This window comes from Globicephala melas, chromosome 9 (genome assembly GCF_963455315.2).
Source record: "Globicephala melas chromosome 9, mGloMel1.2, whole genome shotgun sequence".
Lineage (NCBI taxonomy): Eukaryota > Metazoa > Chordata > Mammalia > Artiodactyla > Delphinidae > Globicephala > Globicephala melas.
In genome coordinates this window covers 24,268,971-24,281,013 of record NC_083322.1, presented here as the reverse complement: position 1 = coordinate 24,281,013, position 12,043 = coordinate 24,268,971, and the positions used below count along the sequence as shown (strand labels likewise).

Here is a 12,043-nt window from a genome sequence, read left to right as displayed (position 1 = left end):
ATTTTAAACTTGCTTTTATTATTTTCATTTATCAGTTCCTAATGTCTAAATTCAAATTCTTTTTTTTAACATCTTTATTAGAGTATAATTGCTTAAAAATGGTGTGCTAGTTTCTGCATTATAACAAAGTGAATCAGTTATACATATACATATATCCCCATATCTCTTCCCTCTTGCGTCTCCCTCCCTCCCACCATCCCTATCCCACCCCTCCAGGTGGTCACAAAGCACCGAACTGATCTCCCTGTGCTATGCGGCTGCTTCCCACTAGCTAGCTATTTTACGTTTGGTAGTGTATATATGTCCATGCCACTCTCTCACTTTGTCCCAGTTTACCCTTCCCCCTCCCTGTATCCTCAAGTCCATTCTCTAGTAGGTCTGCATCTTTATTCCCGTCTTGCCCCTAGATTCTTCATGACCATTTTTTTTTCTTTTTTTAGATTCCATACATATGTTAGCATACGGTATTTGTTTTTTTCTTTCTGACTTACTTCACTCTGTATGACAGACTCTAGATCCATCCACCTCACTACAAATAACTCAGTTTCGCTCATTTTTATGGCTGAGTAATATTCCAATGTATATATGTGCCACATCTTCTTTATCCATTCATCTGTTGATGGACACTTAGGTTGCTTCCATGTCCTGGCTATTGTAAATAGAGCTGCAATGAACATTTTGATACATGACTCTTTTTGAATTTTGCTTTTCTCAGGGTATATGCCCAGTAGTGGGATTGCTGGGTCATATAGTAATTCTATTTTTAGTTTTTTAAGGAACCTCCACACTGTTCTCCATAGTGGCTGTATCAATTTACATTCCCACCAGCAGTGCAAGAGTGTTCCCTTTTCTCCACACCCTCTCCAGCATTTATTGTTGTAGATTTTTTGATGATGACCGGTGTGAGATGATATCGCATTGTAGTTTTGATTTGCATTTCTCTAATGATTAATCATGAGCATTCTTTCATGTGTTTGTTGGCAATCTGTATATCTTCTTTGGAGAAATGTCTATTTAGGTCTTCTGCCCATTTTTGGATTGGGCTGTTTGTTTTTTTGATATTGAGCTGCATGAGTTGCTTTTACGTTCTGGAGATTAATCCTTTGTCAGTTGCTTCATTTGCAAATATTTTAAGCAGCATATGTTTTTAAGTATCTCACAGCTGTCGTCTTAAGAGCTGTAGACAGCTTTCCTTCAGCCAACATACTCATTTCCTGTAGATAAAGGGTGGAACAGACAAATACCCATATCTCCACATACAAAATGCATGTATTTGAGTATTAGTCTTCACTTAAATGTGCCTTATATTTGCCAAGGGCTTCGCTTTTTATTTGCACAGGGCTTTGCGATCACCCTGGTTACTCACTCCATATGGCAATCCTGTGAATTACCTTTTCTAAAGTGACAGAGAAGTAAAACACTGCGATTATGTCACAGGCTGAGAGCCTGCACCTCCTGGATCCTGCAGCTTCAAGCGTTAGGAAGAGGAGACGGTAAAAAATGGGAGCTATGTTCAGAACCATGTGAATCACCACTTCCTGTCCTAAGTGGATGTTCCCAGGGAGGCCTGTTAGGTGATGAAATCTCTCCTAGTTGGCAGTGTGCAAGTAATGCTGGCCTACACTTTATGATTCTTTTCTCCTAAGATGCTTAAAGTACTTTTCAGGTAATAACTCACAAATTACCCTAACATCTCTCTGATATGTGTCTGTGGCAGAGATCATCTCCATTTTAGCAAAATGAGGAGGAAACTGAAGCACAGAATCACAGAACAACTTGGAGCCTCCCCTTGCTTCCAGGCAGCAGGCTGACTTAGCAAAGGACCGGGCACCTAAGTTCCATGAAGAGCATTTTGACAGAAAAGACTTCAAATGCACTTATTTACTAGCAACGAAACTAAGACGTAATTATGTGTTAAACCCCAAACAGAGCTATTTGCATTGATGAGTCTCAATAAATATCAAGTGACCGCAGCAGTGATAAGAGTCTGGTTGTTCTTTGCTTAGGAGCCCACCTCAAACCCTCTTTGGCCATTTAAACTTCTTTTCAAGGCCGATCAGTTCTTATGGAGGTACTTTGTTCACCTCTATTCAGAAAATGCAAGCCTCTCTTGTTTCTCTGACAAAAATTCAACTCCCCACCCCACCCCCCAAAAAAAGAAAAACTTAGGAGAGAAACAGAAAAAAGTCAGGGAGCATGGCTAGCTCCTGCAACACATAATTAACCAGGTACCTCTTTGCATGCGTGTGCATTTATTTGTTTGATTTTCCAGCTCTTTCAGGGATCCAGATGTAAAACAGAGCACTTGGGAAAAGCTCATAGATTTACAAGGCCCTCTAGAGGATACAAGTCTATAAACTGACGCATTAGCCTCATCCATAGACCGGGTGCAAAGTACTTTTACTGCCACAATATGGACCACAGTGTTTCTAATCCAGAAATAATTTGATATCGGTAACCAATATAACACTGGCACCGAAACGTCCTTCATTTCCCTTAACTGCTTCCGAACCACGGAAAAGTAGATGCAGTTGAGTGGAAATTGCTTTTCAAGGAGCTGTGTCTGCACTAGAAATGTGAAATGAGGGATCGGAGAGTCCTTCTCATCTATCCAGGCCCAAGAGGGAGCACCTTCTATTTGAAAACATGACGAAAAGTTCATAAGGTGGCTTCCTGTGTTGAATGTGCATGATTTCAGTAGAAGGACATACTGAATACAGTTTTACAAGCCAATAAGCAAGGGTGCAAAAACATAGCCTTTACGTTTCCTATAATTGAATTTAACTTCAATCTCAAGCTCGTGCTCTTCTCCGTAGCAGAAAAGTTAATCTCCCTAAGTTAATTCAAGTTAGTGATTCTTCAATCATTTCATGGATAAAATCAAGCAATTTCAGGTGTTTCACCCTTTCCCTTTCATTCTCTTGAGATGGCAGTGAATGTCTGTGGGTTTGCACATGTCATGGCACTGGAGAGTGAGGCAGCTTCTCCACTGGCACCCAGTGAAGGCAACTCCACCTGCTGGTCTCTTTCTCTCTCCACAGCATGCCCTGCCCTTGTGCACGGGTCCACTATGGCCTCTGGCTTTTCCGTGCTGCTCGTGTTAACAGTGAACTCTCATCACAAATCTCTCAGCTATGTCCACAGTCCTCTTAGGGACAATAAAAATTCCTGTGGGCTCTCCTCTGGGATGCAGGAGACTCAAAACTGTCAGATCCCTGCTAGCCTAGATTGGCCTAGCCACTGTCTCTGCTTTGCTGCTGTTCCAAAGTGCTCATGAGGTTTGCTGTGCACTCAGGTTTCACCCAGGAACGGCAAAGGTCTTCCCTGCTCTTGGAACCCTCCAAACAAAGCTGAGCTTTCTATCATCCTCAACCAGGGTTTTGTCACTGCTAAACAAGGACTCTAAAGCCATACTGCCTATGTACAAACACTGGCTGTACCACTTACTGTGTGACTTTGGGCCCATCACTTGCCCCTCTGTGCCTGTTTTCTCATCTGCAAAATGGGATCTCATAAGGTTGTTGAGATGGGTAAATGAATCAAAATATGTAATGCACTTAGAATAATGCTTGGCACATAGGAAGTACTAGGTGTGTTGGTTAGTGTTATTGCTACTAGTCTATGATGGAGACTGGGATGGGGCATTCCCTCTCCTAGAATCATATCAGCATCTCCCACCCATCCTTTTAGGAGAAGAACTAGCTATCACCCTCATGCTGTCTTTCCAAGTCTATTGTCTATTGTATGAACTTTGTGCTCTGAATCCTTCAGTCTCTTAGCTTTCTGGAACTCAAAATACCTTTTCTCTTTCAAAAACCTGGACTTCTGTAATTTAAATCCTTGACTCTGCCATCAACATCAAGAAATTATTGAACTACTGGACGTCCAAAGTCAAGAACTTAGAATCTAAAAAGGAAGGTTCTGAAGAACCTAGGGGCAGGACAGGAATAAAGACACAGACGTAGAGAATGGACTTGAGGACACGGGGAGGGGGAAGAGTAAGCTGGGACAAAGTGAGAGAGCGGCATGGACTTATATATACTAACAAAATAGCACAGGGAGATCAGCTCGGTGCTTTGTGACCACCTAGAGGGGTGGGATAGGGAAGGTGGGAGGGAGGGAGATGCAAAAGGGAGGAGATATGGGGATATATGTATATGTATAGCTGATTCACTTTGTTATAAAGCAGAAACTAACACACCATTGTAAAGCAATTATACTCCAATAAAGATGTTAAAAAAAAAAAAGTGCCAGTCTCTCCTTACAAGTTGAAGAATATTAAGAAACTGAGTGAATTTCTTTTCTGTTTGCTTTAACAGATATTCTCAAAATCTTTGGACTGACTTAGTCCAACATCTTTTACAAATCTTTGTGGCTATAAAGACGCAAAGTCTGATGATACTAGGTCTGAACCAGATCACTAAGTATAAACATCGTAATCTCTCGCTAGAACAACAGAGGTAGCCAACAAAAAGCCTAAATTATATCACTCGCATTTTATTAATCATGTAACTTTTAATTTAAAATAAACCATTTTATGTTATGAAAAAAAAAAAAGAATTTGTCTTCGACACTAGTCTCTCCCCTAAGGTAATAGCCCTGAGCCCTGTGATCAGGTATATGTAATGGAAAAATTGTGAGTTAAAAAGTTAGCATTCCTCTTAACTGACCTGCAAGTCTGAGCACTCTGTAGGGAGAAGAATAACAAGGTGGCTAGGCTGGCCATGCCTGTCCCATGCTTCAAATACTTCCAGGAATCATGAGGGCAGTTAAATGCTAGCCAACGCAACAGCCTGCTAAACTAATTACTTGAGGCAACTCATGGAAAAATGCAGAAATACATTAAAACACGTGTGTCGTAGCCATCTGCAACAACACAAAAACAACGCATACCACGAGGACTGGACTGCTACCGCTGTGGCTGCTTGACTGCTGTAGGAGTCAAGATGTTAATGCTTTTCCCAAGATGTTAATGCCGTTCATGAAAAATTAAAATCAGTAATAATTTTGTCCCCACAAGAGCTTTGTTCTGAGCACAAGTGGCATCAACACCTCGGGAGGTGACGGTTAGCCAATCTGAGGAGGATCCTCTAGAAATGTATTTCAGTCGTGGATTTCCCACTGGGATCTTTATTTTAAGCTCTAAATATGTTTTTGCTTACTGAACCAGATCCTCTGGCATTAAAGTATATCCCCTGTGCATACTCAGAGATATATTGCCTCTTCCAGGCCACTAGAGCAATATTTGATGAGTTATGACCCCAGCTACAGGAGGACATTACTCACACCGAGTCCCCGAAAGCATCAGTTTGGCTACAGGCTCTAAAGTTACAGCTTAAAGGCAAGTCCTCAAAAGCCTTTTTAAGAAACAGCTAAATGATGCCACTAGGCATTTTAAATCGACCCACATCCATTTGAACTTCAAGTGATCAAACTTTGTGTGAGAAAAGGTAACACCGCTTTCTCAGTGGTTCTGTCCTACCTCAGTATGACATCCTTCTATCCTCTGAGCATCTTCAGACACGTGTTTTATATGTCAGCTTTTCAGGCACTAATGATTCCACAGATTCAGCACAGTGGTCACCGCTGAGTTCCTTATGATCTATGAGGGGCAGGATCCTTGAGAATGCCCCAGGCACGGAGCCTTCAAAACCTCAGATTCATTTGTATATGTAAATGGAAACTGTTCACATTTCTGTAAAGCCACAAAAGCATTGATCACTTTCATTGGCATCACTTCCATGCTAATCGTCTTAGGCTGATATTAAATGTATAATTAAATGACTGCCCAATTGTTTGGTCTCAGGTAATGGTAATAGCTCATACTTACAGAGGGTTCATTATGGCCCACTCACCGTGCTAAGCTATTTATGAGTATTATCCAATTTGGTGCCACAAACATTGTCATTTTACATAAGCCTCCTGAAGGGTCGGGAGTTTGTCTGAGGTCACACAGCTCAGGAGTGTGGAACTGGGACTAAACTCAAGTCTGCTTGATCTCAGAGCCTCAGCTCAACCCCACCAGGCCACACCACCGCATGTACTACATAATCCAATCAAAATGAGACGGCATTCTCAACTTTCAGCCCTGAGAGACTCAAATATGACTTCGACCCTGAATAGATATTAAATTTACCTCCATGAAATGTCTTTCCCTCTTTTCCTCCTTCCCCTCTTAGCATATCTCTTTGTTTCCATTCACTTTACAAAACCTCTGGCCCCTTTAAATGCCGAGAGTCTCAAGCTCTCCCCTCACAGACCGCCTCTACAGTAATACAGCATATTCATTAAGGTCTATAAAGCACTTGAATAACTAAAGCAAGTCTTTACGGAATATGAATATTGTTATAGAGAAAGAATTTATTATTGCAATCCTTCTCAACTCTTAAAAAAATTTGTTTTAAAAAGTGAGCCCCACAAAAACAGAAAGATAGATCAATGGAACAGGGTAGAAAGCCCAGAGATAAACCCACGCACATATGCTCACCTTATCTTTGATAAAGGAGGCAGGAATGTACAGTGGAGAAAGGACAGCCTCTTCAATAAGTGGTGCTGGGAAAACTGGACAGGTACATGTAAAAGTATGAAATTAGATCACTCCCTAACACCATACACAAAAATAAGCTCAAAATGGATTAAAGACCTAAATGTAAGGCCAGAAACTATCAAACCCTTAGAGGAAAACATAGGAAGAATACTCTATGACATAAATCACAGCAAGATCCTTTTTGACCCACCTCCTAGAGTAATGGAAATAAAAACAAAAATAAACAAATGGGACCTAATGAAACTTCAAAGCTTTTGCACAGCAAAGGAAACCATAAACAAGACCAAAAGACAACCCTCAGAATGGGAGAAAATATTTGCAAATGAAGCAACTGACAAAGGATTAATTTCCAAAATTTACAAGCAGCTCATGCAGCTCAATAACAAAAAAACAAACAACCCAATACAAAAATGGGCAGAAGACCTAAATAGACATTTCTCCAAAGAAAATATACAGATTGCCAACAAACACATGAAAGAATGCTCAACATCATTAATCATTAGAGAAATGCAAATCAAAACTACAATGAGATATCATCTCACACCAGTCAGAATGGCCATCATCAAAAAAATCTAGAAACAATAAATGCTGGAGAGGGTGTGGAGAAAAGGGAACACGCTTGCACTGCTGGTGGGAATGTGAATTGGTTCAGCCACTATGGAGAACAGTATGGAGGTTCCTTAAAAAACTACAAATAGAACTACCATATGACCCAGCAATCCCACTACTGGGCATATACCCTGAGAAAACCAAAATTCAAAAAGAGTCATGTACCAAAATGTTCATTGCAGCTCTATTTACAATAGCCCGGAGATGGAAACAACCTAAGAGCCCATCATCGGATGAATGGATAAAGAAGATGTGGCACATATATACAATGGAATATTACTCAGCCATAAAAAGAAACGAAATTGAGCTATTTGTAATGAGGTGGATAGACCTAGAGTCTGTCATACAGAGTGAAGTAAGTCAGAAAGAGAAAGACAAATACCGTATGCTAACACATATATATGGAATTTAAGAAGAAAAATGTCATGAAGACCTAGGGGTAAGACAGGAATAAAGACACGGACTTGAGGATATGGGGAGGGGGAAGGGTGAGCTGTGACAAAGCGAGAGAGAGGCATGGACATATATACACTAAAAAACATAAGCTAGATAGCTAGTGGGAAGCAGCCGCATAGCACAGGGATATCAGCTCGGTGCTTTGTGACCACCTAGAGGGGTGGGATAGGGAGGGTGGGAGGGAGGGAGACGCAAGAGGGAAGAGATACGGGAACATATGTATATGTATAACTGATTCACTTTGTTATAAAGCAGAAACTAACACACCATTGTAAAGCAATTATACCCCAATAAAGATGTTAAAAAAAATAAAGTAAAAAGTGAGCCCCAATAAATAAATAATGAAAAATTAAAAGTAGTTAAATTGAACAAAATATTTTATCATAAAAACTAGTAAATTTGTATTGATATTTGCTTCTTAATAAGCCATGCTTGAAATAATCTAATTTAAAATTCCCCAAAACTTAATTTGGGCTAGGTAATTTTTCACTGTACAATGTACTTAGATTAATTGTACTTACTGTCACTTTCATCCATTTTTCACTCTTTCATAATATTATGCTTGAGTAGTTGTTCATTTTTATACCATTAAAATGTAGAAATACTTTAAATCAATATAGAATATAACATGTAATATTGTTAAAACTTTCACAGCTTAAGTCTCGTGAGGTACTTGTAATCATTTCCTCATGAGGCAACTTTTAATATTCTTTAAAATTATTACAGGAATATATCTAAATGATAAGGTTGCATTGGTGATCTGCTGTCAAAGCAGAGCATGGACACTACATGACGTAAGTACAAAATAAGGTTTTTAAGAAAAACCTACAGGCAAAGAAGCAGCAGAGGTCATGAGCCCCATCCTCTTGCCATCCTGCAAGGAGACAGTCTTGGGTCATGCAGAGTCAGACACACCATGGAAAGTGCACCAAATGAAGGACACCTCTGTGTCTGTGCCCCTTTACCTAGTTATAGAAGCATTGAAAGGGGCCAGGAAAGCTCTAGACACCTATAAAATCATGGGAACTGCATGGTAGGTGTGATGGCCTTCTTAGAAAGGGGAACTCTCCTGACATCAGCCTCTGGGATGGCCTGCTCCTCTGTGGAGCTGTCTTGGATCCTAGAAGCAACTTCTTTCTAAGCTATTAAAAGAGGACAGGAAAGACCCTCCAGAAGTCTCCAGATTTGTATCTTTTCAGGATCTTAGTGAATATTTTTAGGTAATGGGGGAATCATTATCAGTGCTGCACTGAAGAAACAAAATATGTTCAAGAGGTATTGTTGTGTAATAGGTATTATTGTATAATAGGTATTATTGTGTAAGAGGTATTATTGAAGGAAGTCTAGCCATTAATATAGAAACATCAGTGACCTAATTAAAAAACAAACCTAAAAAGCAGTGTTACAGGACTTCCCTGGTGGCACAGTGGTTAAGACTCTGCGCTCCCAATGCAGGGGCCCCAGGTTCAATCCCTGGTCAGGGAACTAGATCTCACATGCACGCCACAACTAAGGAGGCCTCCTGCTGCAACTAAGGAGCCCACGTGCCGCAACTAAGGAGCCGGCGAGCCGCAACTAAGACCCAGCACAACCAAATAAATAAATACATACGTACATAAATAAAAATAAAAAGAAGTGTTACTAGCTTTCTTTGGTGACATTTATAGATAATCCCATAGACCTGTGTGATGTGACACCGTGTATGCTGTAAGTGGAGGCTTAGGTTAGTCTTTAAAAGATAAGAGTTGGCGAGGTTTAGGAGGATGAGTGGGCAGTACCACTAATAGAAGAGAGAGCTAACATGAATTTTGTGAATCAAGTAGAAATGGGGAAACTGATGTTTTTCCAAAGTTGTGCTAAAGTATCACTATACACTGGAATAAGTTTGGCCCATTTGGGGCAGCCAAGGCCACAGGTGTCTTTGGAATCAGACAGTCCTGGATTCAAGCCCTACTTACTGGTTGTGTTACCTTGATCCAGTCATGTAAGTTCCCAGAAAAGTTCCCTTTTCCTCATGTATAAAATGGCATAATAACATAGACTTGTCAAAACTGTTGGGGATAATAAATGAGATAATAAACATGAGCACAGCAGCTCACACATATTAGGAACTCAATGCATATTAGTTCTCTTCCCTTCTCTCCTCCCCATGGAAACAAATACAGTTACCAGAATAATAAAATTAGGCCCACATGAGGGCATCTCACCAGAAAGGGACTCCACTGACATGAACTCAGAGGACAGCAATATATGGAAGTTGTACTTGCAGAGATTCATGACATACTTGGCATTCCTAAATAAGATAGAAGAGGTTAACCTTAACCTTCTAGCTATAACTTTAAAGTCTTATTATTGTTTGTTTCCATAGATTATAGAAGTAAAAATTGCAAAGAACAATAGTTAAAATATTATAGGTTTTCTGCCGTTTTTTTTTTTTTTTAATCTTATCTTCTTAAAAAGGCTGTTATGGTCCTAGAGCAAACTTTAGTGGCGGCGCAGCAGGGTTTCTGTAGTTCTTTGGGATTATAGATAATAATGAAGCTCTCAAAGTTCACTTCCCTCCCAGGCTGGCGCGGAGGTGGTGTGGCCAGAAAGTGCAGCTCAGCTGTGCGCATTGTGGTTCAGCAGGAACAAAGCAGAGAAAACAGAGATAAAGGAAGCAGGACTACGCTGTTCACAAACCTAGGTGGCAAGCTGAGCAGCACTCAGGCTGGGCTCTTACAGAGGTCTTACAGAGAGGTGATTATGTCTTGTCTTAACCTAATCCAGAGGAAGAAACTTCTGGCAATGTGGTTTCCGAAAGGCAAGAAGGAGATCAAAGGTCACAAGCAGCCTGCTGCCTGTTCTATCCTGCGTGCAGATTTAACACATCCCTCAGTGAGCCTCGGAAGCTGTAACAAGCTCCGCTTCTGTTCATAGCTGTTCCTCCCCGTTTCTCAAACTGCTCAGACCTGTGCTGAGAAAGACCCTGCTTCTATGGCCATGTCTCCATACAGGGCTGTTTCCCAGAAGCCAGTGGTCATGTGTCAAGGTCTGATGGGTGTAAACAGAGCTTGAACTGAGCTGGGATCATTGCGGTGGCCCTCGATTCTTGGTCCAGATCTGCCCTGCTCTGAATGAACTCTTGTGAGACATAGCACAAAGGACGCCCCTGCCACCCCACCAGCCGAAGGCACCTTGCCTCTATTACTGGTCAGTGGCTCTCTCAGTCCCCCTCACAGCTTTATTAGCTCAAGTGTGGAGAATGGGTTCCTTCGGTCTTTTTTTTTTTTAATTTATTTTATTGAAGTCTAGTTGATTTACAATGTTGTGTTAATTTCTGCTGTACAGCAAAGTGATTCAGTTATACACATATATATGTGCATATATATTCTTTATGATATTCTTTTCCATTATGGTTTATTACAGGATATTTGGTAAAGTTCCCTGTGCTATAACAGTAGGACCTTGCTGTTTATATCAGAATGGGTTCTTTATCTATCTCCCCTGGGCCAAGAACTGTGGTTCCCCATCTTTTCACCACCAAGAACCGTTTCTCTTTTATCCATCATCAAGTCCAGCATGAACAAAGAGTCAAATCCCCAGTTTTAATCCCTTGGAGATCCCTTGGATCCCTTGCAGATCCCTTGGAGATCACAGCCAGGGGAGAAGAGGAGGAAGGAGGACTCTATTTAACAGTGATGACGTTACCTTGAATTGGCAAGATTACCTTTCCCCTATTCATTTTGTTCTAAAGACGGCTATATATTTTTTTTGACCACTTGAATTTTGTAACTGTGTGAATATCATGCCTGCCACAAATGAAACACTCATTAAGCATTTCTCAGATGTCTCCTTCTCCCTGCTTCTCACCTCTCTTGTAGCTGCAGGCTGGGGATTTGAATTTCATAGCCTCAAAGGAGACATTTAGCCTTGTAAAACTTCAGACTTTTGCTTTTTAACGGTAGACTTTCCCCATTTATTTTATCCTGTCTGTTCTCATAGAGTAACTTGTGGTAAAATATTTAGAGAAACCTAATCACACACAGTTATTTAGGAAACTAGAATACAGTAAAGGGGATTAGTAACCAAGTTGTGTTCCAGATTTGTGGTAGACAACAGAGGACCTGTTCCCAGCCACATGTATCCAATGTGACAGTGAAGGAATGACCAGTGTTCCAGGGAGAGCTTCTTCATCACGACAGTCCTGGGGCTTGAACCAAGTTCTCCACTGAAGAACCAAGTTCTTCTCCTTTCCCAAGATGAGAGTGATCAGGTAAAGTGTGGAGTCTATGGTGTGTACTATCTAACTTGAGGAATACAATATGAAACAACTGCAAAATGTAGATTATTTCTGAAAAGGAGTAGTTTAACTGCCTTCTGTACCCAGGCAGTGGCTTTAACACAATTCAGGACCTTTCATGTCATCTTCTTTCACATAATCTAGCGCTA

At 40.7% G+C, this 12,043-nt stretch overlaps 1 protein-coding gene across 1 annotated transcript in view; it reads right to left on the bottom strand.

Moving 5' to 3' along the window:
- GRM8 (glutamate metabotropic receptor 8) overlaps window positions 1–9,892 on the bottom strand; it is a 794,344-nt gene extending 784,452 nt beyond the window's left edge. Inside the window, exon 1 of the mRNA XM_060305370.1 lies at window positions 9,820–9,892. The gene's annotated coding sequence lies outside the window, so the exon portion shown is untranslated. The remainder of the gene's footprint in view (window positions 1–9,819) is intronic.
- Between the last annotated feature and the right edge of the window lie 2,151 nt (window positions 9,893–12,043).